Source organism: Carcharodon carcharias, chromosome 24, assembly GCF_017639515.1.
Source record: "Carcharodon carcharias isolate sCarCar2 chromosome 24, sCarCar2.pri, whole genome shotgun sequence".
NCBI classification, from domain to species: domain Eukaryota; kingdom Metazoa; phylum Chordata; class Chondrichthyes; order Lamniformes; family Lamnidae; genus Carcharodon; species Carcharodon carcharias.
The window spans coordinates 19,806,475-19,819,650 of record NC_054490.1 but is presented as its reverse complement, the minus strand read 5'-3'; the positions used below and the strand labels follow the sequence as shown (position 1 = coordinate 19,819,650).

At 47.4% G+C, this 13,176-nt stretch overlaps 1 long non-coding RNA gene across 1 annotated transcript; it reads left to right on the top strand.

Annotated features, from left to right (window-relative positions):
* Positions 1 to 143: 143 nt before the first annotated feature.
* LOC121269394 lies at positions 144 to 9,216 on the top strand. The gene is made up of 3 exons (XR_005941356.1): positions 144 to 268; positions 1,869 to 1,981; positions 8,062 to 9,216. It is a non-coding gene; the product is annotated as an uncharacterized LOC121269394 (long non-coding RNA).
* The last annotated feature ends 3,960 nt before the right edge of the window (positions 9,217 to 13,176 follow it).

The following is a 13,176-nucleotide window of genomic DNA, read 5'->3' as shown; positions in this document are numbered from 1 at the left end:
TCCAAGATATGAAAGTGGAAGTAAAACAACAGCAAGGAGCTGCTGACAGGGCGAGGCTGGGAATTGAGTTTAAACCACCCAGCCCAAGTAGGTGGAAAAACTGGTTTCAGGTTAAACTTTAGGACTTGCATTCTGTTTCTGCCAACAGGAGGGTTAGCAGCAGACCTCTTCATCATTGCATTTCCGATCACCCTCCTGGTAACCACGGCAACGTGAGAGGTGCCCAACCGTGCACATCAGCACAAGCACCTGCCTGCATTCTGGGGCGGTATGTACAACTACCTAAAAGAGGCAGGGAGAGCGGAGAAAGAAACCCAATGTGTGGACCTCAGATAAAATCACATCCAGTTCAAACACGACCCAAACAGTTGTAGTACCCATGGGACCGGATTTGGGTAAAGCACAGACATTATAAGAGCCACCCTGAATCGAACGGGCATGACACTGCGCATGAGGGACCCCTGCTTCAACACAAAGCAGGCTTGGGCAACCCTGGGGCAGGGTATTTCTTACGCAAGGATTGAAAAGACAGTGTTGTCAAGAACTGTGCACGACATTGTTAACCACAGAATCAGAGTCACACAGTGTAGAAGAGGCCCTTCGGTCCATCGAGTCTGCATCAACACGTGAGAAACCCCTGACCTACCTACCTAATCCCATTTACCAGCACTTGGCCCATAGCCTTGAATGTTATGACGTGCCAAGTGCTCATCCAGGTACCTTTTTAAAGGATGTGAGGCAACCCGCCTCCACCACCCTCCCAGGCAGCGCATTCCAGACCATCACCACCCTCTGGGTAAAAAATGTTTTCCTCTCTTCCCCCTAAACCTCCCGTCCCTCACCTTGAACTTATGTCCCATCGTGACTGAACCTTCAACAAAGGGGAACAGCTGCTCCCTATCCACCCTGTCCATGCTGCGCATAATCTTGTACACCTCGATCAGGTCACCCCTCAGTCTTCTCTGCTCCAACCCAAGTCTATTCAACCTCTCTTCATAACTTAAGTGTTTCATCCCAGGCAACACCCTGGTGAATCTCCTCTGCACCCCCTCCAATGCAATCACATCCTTCCTATAATGTGGCAACCAGAACTGCACACAGCACTCCAGCTGTGGCCTCACCAAGATTCTAAACAACTCCAACATGACCTCGCTACTTATTGTAATGGATTCTTGGAATTTCCCAAGACTGATGTTAGGCTAACTGGCCTGTAGTTTCCTGCTTTCTGTCTCCCTCCTTTCTTGTATAAAGGTGTTACATTAGCTATATTCCAATCCACTGAGAACCTTCCAGAATCTATGGAATTTTGGAATTGTACAACCAATTCATCTACTATCTCTGCAGTGGCTTCTTTTAGGACCTTGGGATGCAGGCAATCTGGTCCTGGGTGTCGTGTCTTGTAGTGATATAAAGGCATCAATCATTCATAAGGGGTTTGGTAAAAGTGTTTTGGGTGCAGTTATTGTGAGTCGGCACATGTGTTAGGAAATAGAGATAGTTCGAGCCAGTTATGTGTGTGTTCTGATGAAGGGTTCTCAAAGCGTTTAGATGGATGCAGATTGACAAATATTTATCTTGTCACATGCGGTGTTTTGCGCTCAATACGAATGAAGTTTTATTTCTGCTCTTCCATTAATTTATTTTGTTTTGAAGATTTCACTCTTGTTTTCTCTCTCTTTCTCCCAAGAACTTTCTCAGTCTGGAGTTGGGTCGTATCATCCCAAGTCACTCGCTACTGCCATCAGGCTTCTTCCATTCCAGTCTTTTTTTGTTGCTCTTTGAGCTGTTCCAAAATGATCTTTATTTTACAATTGTGAAGAAGCAATGTGGCTTCTAAAAGTTTCTCCACTTTTCTTTTTGTTTTCTAGATAGACTGAGAACATTTCAAGCAAGGTTAATTTTTTATATTTTATATATGGACTCGAAACGTCAACTCTATCCCTCTCCTCAGATGCTGTCAGACCTGCTGAGGTTTTCTCAGGTATTTTTGCTTTTGTTCTAAGTTATGTGTGTATTTGTGCACATTAGGAATAAGACATATCTTTAAGTTAAAGTTTAATTTGTATTTCTGTATTTGTGTGTGTGTGTTAAGAAAGGGAGCATTTGAGTTTTAGTTTCACTTTAAGAGATGCCTGCATTTTAGTGCAGATTTTATGACTCTTGAAGGGGAGTTAAAACAAACAAGGTAGAGAGGGAAAAAACTTTGCTATTGCCAAGCAACAGGAGGCCCCACGAGGACAGAAAAGTAGTTTCAGTTTAGTTGGAAGCAGGTTGCCAGCAGAAGCAGCATAGAAGGGACAGGTAGCAAGTCCCTGACCAAAGCTGAGTTAAAGCCAGGGGATTCTAGATAAGCTGGGCAGAAGAGGGAACTGCAGAGGAAGCAGGTTTCCCCAAAGAGCAGAAGAAGAAAGTCCCCCCAAAACCAGGGAGTGGAACAGGAAAGGTCCCAAGAGGACAGTTCAGTCAAAAGGACAAGGACAGGAACCTGCAAAAGGTCCCATTAAGTGAATTTAAGAGTCAGGAGCAGAGAAAGGCTCTGAGCTTAAAGAGAAGAAAACTGCAGGCAGTACACTAAAAGCGAAAGAGTAGCCGGGGGTTCCAAGGAGACAGCTGAAGGCCTGTAACTCTTTACTCTGGGCATGTGAAACAGTGGTGTTCTTTGGCACAGCTGAGTGAGTGGTAGAGAGTGCGTGGAAGAAGGCTTGAATGCACGTGGTGATTTAAAGGAGAGGAACATTGGACGAAGAGCTCGAAACCCTGGAGGTGGACCCTTGCGGAAGGCGTCTGAGAGAAAGCCTCGGTTTGGGAGAAGATTCCAAAGCGAGCTCCTGGAGAGTGGAGATTGGAAACCCTCTTGTGAAAGACAGGGTTCAGTGAAGCCGGTTGGCTCACGGTGTGACAAGCGTCTTGGGGGAGTTGATGAGAGATCTGTAGCATCTGTTTGGGGCGGCATCTGTCACTTGGTTTCAGACCGTGGTGTGTCTGACCACAGGTCACCTATTAGTTGACACGGACTGTGTACTTGCTGTGAAGCTTAGAATACAAGATAGCTTCTGTAGCTTGTGTGATCCTCACAAATCTGTATGTATCTGTGAAAGTATAGTTGTGGGTGAAGGAATATTGTCACATTGTTCATTTTGTCTTGTTTAATAAATGTTTTATTCTTATGCTAAAAGTTCATCAGCTGACCTCTGTGACTCTGTTCAGTAGTGGCCCTCCACATATCGAAACAGAAAATAAAAGTTAGGATCTATCGAGCCGGCTTCCACCATGGGATTTGGCTTGTCCGGTAGAAACATCATCTGGGATCATAACACATGAGAGCTGATGTACACGGGTATAAAATTTGAAGACATCAGCAGCAGAGCTGTATGCGTAAGCTCTGCTCAGGAGCAAAAGTGAAACTAAGACTGGATTGCATGACACAATTCCCTTCCAGTGATGTCAAGCTGCCATCCCTTAAGGGCATATCACAACATCCCCCTTTCTTTTTAAAGATACTTTCCCCCTTTGGAAGAAGTATAATTATTTAAAATGCACATTCATGTTTAGTTACCATTATGGAAGTGTATAGAGCTGAGGAATCTATGAGTCGCTAAATCAGAAAAGTAATCTGCAGTTAGGCCTAGATCTTGCAATGGTAACCCTGTCTGGAGGTTTTGTTAATTGCTCACAGTGATCTGTGGGATGTTGTTCCTGGTTGCATTTGGGATCTTGTCCTAGAGGTAATAGGACTAAGATGAGCAAGAACAGGGGTGAAGGAGCGAACAAGTGAGAACTGGTGCGGGGGGGGAGCAAGCCAGAATGGGGAAAGAGGGAGCGAATGAGCGAGAACAAGGGGAGTGGGGGAGGGAGCGAGACAGAGCAGGGAAAGAGGGATTGAATGAGCAAGAACGGAGATGAGGGAGTGAGTGAGAATGGAGAAGGAGGGAGTGAGTGAATGAGAATGAGGAAGGAGGGAGTGAGTGAATGAGAACGGGGAAGGAGGGAGTGAGTGAATGAGATTGAGAAAGGCGGGAGTGAATGAATGAGAACGAGAAAGGAGGGAGTGAGTGAATGAGAACGAGAAAGGAGGGAGTGAGTGAATGAGAACGAGAAAGGAGGGAGTGAGTGAATGAGAACGAGGAAGGAGGGAGTGAGTGAATGAGAACAGGGAAGGAGGGAGTGACTGAACAAGAACGGGGAAGAAGGGAGCGAATGAGTGAGAATGGCGAAGGAGGGAGCGAACGAGTGAGAACGGGGCGGAAGAGAACGAATGACCAAGAACGGAGGGGAGGGATTGAGCGAGAAAGAATGGGGGGTGGGGGGGGGGGGGGGGAGAGTGCAAGCAAGTGAGTGAGCAAGGATGGGGAGGGAGTGAGTGAGCTAGAATGGAGGTGGGGGGCAGGGGTGCAGGGACTGAGCGTGCTGGAACAGGGATAGGCAGCAAGCCGGAATGGGGGGAGGGGGGCGAGATAGCAAGAACAGGGAGATGGAGAGGCAGAGGGTGACTGGGGGTGGGGGTGGTGGGGAGGGGGGGGGGGTGGTGGGGAGGAGGGAGGCAGAGGGCAAGAACAGGGAGAGGGGGCAAGAACTGTGGGAGGGAGAAGGAACAGGGGGAGGGAGGGAGACAGAGAGCGGTAATGGTGGGGGGAGGGAGGGAACGAGAGAGCGGGAACAGGGCAAGGGAGCAAGCGAGCGGGAACGGGGGAGGAAAGGAGCGATACAGTGAGAACGGGGGTGGGGTGCGGGGGAACGGGAACGATGGGAAAGAAGGGGCGAGAACGGGGGTGCGAGGCAGGGCTAGAGTTCCCCATCCCAGGCCTCATCACTCTTGAGAACTCCACACAGTACTCAAACGTGAGCTAACTTGTGTTTTATAGAGTTCTAGCATAACCGACAATGCAGCTCTGTACACCCAGTACTGCCCCTTCGACGGTGCAGCACGCCCTCAGTACTGACCCTCTGACAGTGCAGCACTCCCACAGTACTGACCCTCTGACAGTGCTGTGCTCCCACGGTACTGACCCTCTGACAGTGCTGTGCTCCCACAGTACTGACCCTCTGACAGTGCTGTGCTCCCTCAGTACTGACCCTCTGACAGTGCAGCACTCCCTCAGTACTGACCCTCTGACAGTGCAGCACTCCCTCAGTACTGACCCTCTGACAGTGCTGTGCTCCCACGGTACTGACCCTCTGACAGTGCTGTGCTCCCACAGTACTGACCCTCTGACAGTGCTGTGCTCCCACAGTACTGACCCTCTGACAGTGCTGTGCTCCCACAGTACTGACCCTCTGACAGTGCTGTGCTCCCACAGTACTGACCCTCTGACAGTGCTGTGCTCCCACAGTACTGACCCTCTGACAGTGCAGCACTCCCTCAGTACTGACCCTCTGACAGTGCAGCACTCCCTCAGTACTGACCCTCTGACAGTGCTGTGCTCCCTCAGTACTGACCCTCTGACAGTGCTGTGCTCCCACAGTACTGACCCTCTGACAGTGCTGTGCTCCCTCAGTACTGACCCTCTGACAGTGCAGCACTCCCACAGTACTGACCCTCTGACAGTGCTGTGCTCCCACAGTACTGACCCTCTGACAGTGCTGTGCTCCCACAGTACTGACCCTCTGACAGTGCAGCACTCCCTCAGTACTGACCCTCTGACAGTGCAGCACTCCCTCAGTACTGACCCTCTGACAGTGCTGTGCTCCCACAGTACTGACCCTCTGACAGTGCAGCAAGCCCTCAGTACTGACCCTCTGACAGTGCTGTGCTCCCACAGTACTGACCCTCTGACAGTGCTGTGCTCCCACGGTACTGACCCTCTGACAGTGCTGTGCTCCCACAGTACTGACCCTCTGACAGTGCTGTGCTCCCACAGTACTGACCCTCTGACAGTGCTGTGCTCCCACGGTACTGACCCTCTGACAGTGCTGTGCTCCCACAGTACTGACCCTCTGACAGTGCTGTGCTCCCACGGTACTGACCCTCTGACAGTGCTGTGCTCCCACAGTACTGACCCTCTGACAGTGCTGTGCTCCCACAGTACTGACCCTCTGACAGTGCAGCATGCCCTCAGTACTGACCCTCTGACAGTGCAGCAAGCCCTCAGTACTGACCCTCTGACAGTGCAGCACTCCCTCAGTACTGACCCTCTGACAGTGCTGTGCTCCCACGGTACTGACCCTCTGACAGTGCTGTGCTCCCACCTGACTGCGCGCCATGTCTGAAATAAATACGACTGCTGATTGCTAATCCTCTCTTCCTGATCAAACCTGAAATACAGCTTCTCGCAGCCGTCTCCACCTCTCCCTTCAGGTATTTGTATTACAGCCTCTGCTCTGTCTCTCTCTCTCTCTCTCTCTCTCTGTGTCTCCAGGTATTTGCATAACCTAAAACCACAAAAATTGAAAATGTGCCCCAGGCCAAAGCTGCTAATAGCTCATTAGACTCAGCAAGGCCAGGTTACTGAGGGATTTCACTTCCACAGGATATTCTGCCCCTGTAACCATGAACACAAACAGGAGGAGGCCATTCAGCCCCCTCGGGCCTGTTTGACAGGAACAGAAGGAGGCCATTCAGCCCCCTCAGGCCTGTTTGACAGGAACAGGAGGAGGCCATTAGGTTCCCTCAGGCCTGTTTGACAGGAACAGGGGGTGGCCATTCAGCTTTTCTCGGGCCTGTTTGACAGGAACAGGAGGAGGCCATTCAGGCCTCTCGGGCCTGTTCGACAGGAACAGGAGGCGGCCATTCAGCCCCTTCAGGCCAGTTCGACAGGAACAGGAGGAGGCCATTCAGCCATCTCGGGCATGTTCAACAGGAACAGGAGGAGGCCATTCAGCCCCCGGGCCTGTTCGACAGGAACAGGAGGAGGCCATTCAGCCCTCTCGGGCATGTTTGACAGGAACAGGAGGCGGCCATTCAGCCGTCTCGGGCCTGTTTGACAGGGACAGGAGGAGGCTAGGGAGGAGGTAGGAGGCTTGTTGGGTGGGAGGGGAGTAGGAATCATAATTTCATTCCATAAATGTAAACTTTGCAATGAACCAATCACAGATCAACTACAAGTTGTCTGCAATTTTCTCAAAAGCAGTCAGAGAATTTCTTTTAAAGGTGGAATTGTTCCTGGAAGGGAGCCACAGTAAAGACTTGAAGTGAAAGAATTTTAGGATCAGCTTGTCCTATTGAACACATTTTTAACTATACACGAGCAATCCCCAGTAGTTAGTTGCATCCAGGCCCCTGATCGTTGACATTTGTATTTTGATCGAAAACAGAATTACCTGGAAAAGCTCAGCAGGTCTGGCAGCATCGGCGGAGAAGAAAAGAGTTGATGTTTCGAGTCCTCATGACCCTTCAACAGAACTGAGTAGTATTAGGAGAGGTGTGAAATATAAGCTAGTTTAAGGTTGGGGTGGGGTGGGGGGGGGGTTTGGTGGTGGCTGGGGGGTTCGGGGGAGAGAAGTGGGGGGGCGTGGTGTGGTTGTAGGGACAAGCAAGCAGTGATCGGAGCAGATAATCAAAAGATGTCACAGACAAAAGAACAAAGAGGTGTTGAAGTTGGTGATATTATCTAAACGAATGTGCTAATTAAGAATGGATGGTAGGGCACTCAAGGTATAGCTCTATCGGGGTGGGGGGGGCAAAAAAGATTTAAAAATAATGGAAATAGGTGGGAAAAAAAAAATCTATATAAATTATTGGAAAAAAACAAAAGGAAGGGGGAAGAAACAGAAAGGGGGTGGGGATGGAGGAGGGAGTTCAAGATCTAAAGTTGTTGAATTCAATATTCAGTCTGGAAGGCTGTAAAGTGCCTAGTCGGAAGTTGAGGTGCTGTTCCTCCAGTCTTCTCCAATGCTGCCAGACCTGCTGAGTTTTTCCAGGTAATTCTGTTTGTGTTTTGGATTTCCAGCATCCACAGTTTTTTTTTGTTTTTATCTTTGTATCTTGATGCCCGTTTGAACCATGCTACATTTTAATTGTTGTAGCTTTCCCACCATTTGGATATTGTTTAATTAACACATTACTGCTGCACGACAATGGGCCTAGACATTGGAACAAATGCAAGGTTGTTAATTATTTTGCAGACTCCTGGACCGTTTATTTACTGGCGAGCCACTGAGTCATTCTTTTGAACTTGCTCAGACCACTGAACCATGAAGAAGGAATCTGCAAACATTGCCAGCCACTGAACGCGTTTCACAACTTCAATTTACAATCGGGCAGTGCTGGAGGAGAAAAGTTATAATGGGTCCCAAACCAGATAAACCACGGGAACTAAAATCGTAACGAAGGACGCCAGAAAACGTAGTTCTGAAGTCACTGTCAATACAAAGTTGACTAATATAAATCAAGCGAGCATCAGCATTGAAACAAATTCCTGTGCCCACTGCCGTGTCTTCTCCCACAGTGTGTCATGCTTTGAGAAATCCCTTTGCGCTCGTTCTGATGTCTCGGCCACCCAGTAGAAGGAAAAGTTATTAAGGAGGAACCTTCAGCTACAAATGTCTCAGATCTCAAGTCAGCCTTGGGTAAGGTAAATTATTATGGTCAATTCCTACCCAACCCTATCAACAGTCCTTGCCCCTCTTACACTCATTATTAAAAGAAAACCCAACATTGGTCTTGGAAGTCACCTCAAGAAGAAGCCTTCATGAAAGTTAAACAGCTCGTGCACTCTTCAAGGTTGTTAGTACACTAGGACCCGACGCCTCCCCCTATGCTGTGGGGGGCGGTACACCCTCACAAAATGGGCAACAGTTCAGAAAGGCCAATTGGCTATGTGTCCAGGACCCTCTCTACGGCCGAGAAGGGTTACTCACAAATCGAGAAAGAAGGATTATCGGTTATCTTTGGAGCTAGAAAATTCCATCAATACGTACATGGCCAGAATTGCAGCATCTATTTTGCTGTCGTGTTTTCTGTTGGTGTTGGCCCTGGTGTTATTAAGGGGGGAAAGTGAGCTCTAAGGGGAAAAATACCTTGAACTGATCTGTTTGTAGCTTGTTCATTCAGTAAACGATTAAGCGATTTATCTGAGGATTCACCAGGGGTTGTTTGGTGACAGTTTCTCAGTCAGAGCTCCTGACTGCAGGATTTGTTTCCTGTGTTTAAATTCACCCTCCCAGAGGCTGCTCCAAACCCATAACCTGGTCACATGGGGAAGCAGGTCAGAATCTACCCCCTTCCCTCTGCTCCTGCATATCCTTTAGAATCGAACACTTGATTTAATGGCACCTTTCCTCGATCTTCTGACAAAAAAGTATCACTTCGCATTTCTCTGCAATAAATTTCATCAGCAGTCTGTGGATTTTTTTTATTCATTTACAGGATGTGATTCTCGCTGGTTGGGCCAGCATTTATTGCCCATCCTTAATTGCCCTTGAGAAGGTGGTGGGTGAGCTGCCTTCTTGAACCGCTGCAGTACCTGTGGTGTAGGTACACCCACAGTGCTGTTAGGGAGGGAGTTCCAGGATTTTGTCCCAGCGACAGTGAAGGAACGGCTGATATAGTTCCAAGTCAGGGTGGTGAGTGACCTGGAGGGGAACTTAGTCACAGGTGGGAGTGCTCCCATGTGTCTGCTGCCCTCGTCATGCTAGGCAGTGGAGGTCGTGGGTTTGGAAGGTGCTGCCGAAGGGGTTTCTGCAGTGCATCTTGTAGATGGTGCACACAGCTGTCATTGTTTGTCGGTGGTGGAGGAGGGAGGGTGTGTTTGTGGAAGGGGTACCAATGGAGTGGGCTGCTTTGTCCTGGATCTTATCAAGCTTTGTGAGTGCTGTGGGAGCTGCACTCATTCAGGCAAGTGGGGAGTATTCCATCACACTCCTGACTTGTGCCTTGTAGATGGAGTGCAAGCTTTGAGGAGTCAGGAAATGAGTAACTTGCCAAAGGATTCCCAGCCTCTGAACTTCTCTTGTAGCCACAGTATTTATATGGCTAGTCCAGTTCAGTTTCTGGTCAATGGCAACTCCAAGGATGTTGATAGTGGGGATTTCAGTGATGGTAATGCCATCAAATGTCAAGGGGCAATGGTTAAATTCTCTCCTGTTCAAGATGGTCATTGCCTGGCATTTTTGTGGCACGAATGTTACTTGCCAGTTGTCAGCCCAAGCCTGGTTATTGTCCAGTTCTTGCTACACTTGAACGTGGACTTCTTCAGTATATAAGGAATCCCGAATAGTGAACATTGTTCACTGATGATTGCACATCCCCACTGCTGACCTTATGATGGAGGGAAGGTCATTGATGAAGCAGCTGAAGGTGGTTGGGCGAAGGACACTACCCTGAGGAACTCCTGCAGTGATGTCCTGGAGCTGAGATGATTGTCCTCCAACAACTACAACCGTCTTCCTTTGTGCTCGGTGTGACTCCAACCAATGGAGACTTTCCCCCCTGATTCCCATTGACTCCAGTTTTGCTAGGGCTCCTTGATACCACACTCAGTCAAATGCTGCCTTAATATCAAGGGCAGTCACTCTCACCTCACCTCTGGAGTTCAGCTCTTCAGTCCATGTTTGAACTAAGGCTACAATGAGGCCGGAAGCTGAGACACCCTGGCAGAACTCAAACTGAGCATCAGTGAGCAGGTTATTGCTGAGCAAGTGCCGCTTGATAGCACTGTTGATGATGCCATCCATCACTTTACTGATGATCGAGGGTAGACTGATGGGGTGGTAATTGGCCGGCTTGGATTTGTCCTGCTGTTTGTGTACAGGACATATCTGGGCAATTTTCCACATAGCCGGGTAGATGCCAGTGTTGTAATGGAGGAAGGTTACTTCTCTGTCCATAAAATGAAGGGAGATCTCTTTTCGAACTTTAAAATGATGGACGATCACTTCCCCATCTTCAAAATGGAGGGAGATCCCTTCCCCATTTTTAAAATGGCAACAGAAACCTTTTCTGTCTTTAAGATGGAGGGAGATCCCTTCCTCAACTTGTGATGTGAAAGTGCTGGATTCTAATCGTGGTGTTCGGGGTGTTAATATATAAAATAACAGATACCCGGGAGTGAGTTACAGACTGGATTCTAATCGAGGGGTTTGGGTGGGTATATATATAAATCATATATAAATATAACTTATATTGGATAACAGTTACCCGGGAGTGAGTTACAGACTAGAATCTAATTGAGGGGCTTGGGGTGGTTTATATATAGAATAACAGATACCCAGAAGTGAGTTGCAGGCTGGAATCTAATCTATGGGTTTGAGATGGTTTATATATGGAGTAACAGATACCCGGGAGTGAGTTGCAGACTGGAATCTAATCGAGGGGTTCGGGGTCATTTTTATATAGGATAACAGATTCCCGGGAGTGAATTACAGACTGGAATCTAATTGAGGGATTTGGTTTGGGTTTTTACAAAAAGTGATTGGTTCAAATCATGAACCGTTAAAAATATCATTTTTCTTGTGATGTGCTGAAGTGCGGGTTAAAGAGACTGATTCATGGAATGTGTAATGTGAGTTGTTAACCAGCTTTATCCCAAAGATCACATTTAATTTCTCATTGGAAATATTTGATTTTGTCTTAGTCTTGACACAATTGGACAAGGACTCCCAAGTCTCTTTGGACCCCCAGTGTTTCCAACTTTTAACCATTTATAAAGTAATCTGTTCCATCCTTTTTTAAGTGAGTGACCACACATTTGCCTAAAATGAAACTCATCTCGCACTATTTCAACCATTCACTTAAGGCGTTCATATCTCTTTGAAATTTGAAGCTTCCAGCTACAATGCTGACAATGCTGCCTCTTTTTGTGCCCTTTAGCAAACTTGTGGCATTCTATCCCCTTATCTTAAATCATTAATAAATACAGAGAAACTGAGACACACACATACACACACACACACACACACATGGGTTGTGCAGCAGCAGGCAGAATGTGAACCATTCTATCCCAGAGGTTATTAATTCCAGATTCAATTTTAGAAAATTCAGAATTGAAATTCACAACAGCAAGGTACGGGATTAGAACCTCCTGCCTTCTGAATCATTCACCCAGGTTCACAGATTAAAACAACAAAACAGACATTCTGAAACAGGAGAGGGCCTCACAACATCAATTCTGTGATTCTCTGACATCTCTTGATCTGTATCTTACTATATCTCTGCCCCCTTCATGTGTCTGAAGACTTGGAAAGTTATTTCGACACAAAAACAGAATTACCTTCGACAGAATTACCCTTCGACAGAAGGGTCATGAGGACCCGAAACGTCAACTCTTTTCTTCTCCGCCGATGCTGCCAGACCTGCTGAGTTTTTCCAGGTAATTCTGTTTTTGTTTTGGATTTCCAGCATCCGCAATTTTTTGTTTTTATCTCTAAGTTATTTTGACATTGGGGAACCATTTCATTCTCACGGGACATTTCCTGTGAACATCTTCTGAAGCATTTCATTGTCTCGGGATTTACAGTAAACAGCTCCTGCAAAGGACATCATTAAAATTCACTCTTTAGTCAACTACACTGTGTTTGTCCATTCAGACCCCCTGGCCCTACATCCTATTGTTTCAAAGCTAACTCAACTCACCTTTGATAAAAACAAAAAAACTGCGGATGCTGGAAATCCAAAACAAAAACAGAATTACCTGGAAAAATTCAGCAGGTCTGGCAGCATCGGCGGAGAAGAAAAGAGTTGACGTTTCGAGTCTTCATGACCCTTCGACAGAACTTGAGTTCGAGTCCAAGAAAGAGTTGAAATATAAGCTGGTTTAAGGTGTGTGTGTTTGGGGGGGGGGGGGGGGGGCGGTGGAGAGAAGTGGGGGGGTGTGGTGTGGTTGTAGGGACAAACAAGCAGTGATAGAAGCAGATCATTAAAATATGTCAACAGCAATGGAACAAAAGAACACATAGGTGTTAAAGTTGGTGATATTATCTAAACGAATGTGCTAATTAAGAATGGATGGTAGGGCACTCAAGGTATAGCTGTAGTGGGGGTGGGGAGAGCATAAAAGATTTTAAAATATTTAAAAATAATGGAAATAGGTGGGAAAAGAAAAATCTATATAATTTATTGCAAAAAAGGAAGGGGGAAACAGAAAGGGGATGGGGATGGGGGAGGGAGCTCACGACCTAAAGTTGTTGAATTCAATATTCAGTCCGGAAGGCTGTAAAGTGCCTAGTCGGAAGATGAGGTGTTGTTCCTCCAGTTTGCGTTGGGCTTCACTGGAACAATGCAGCAAGCCAAGGACAGACATG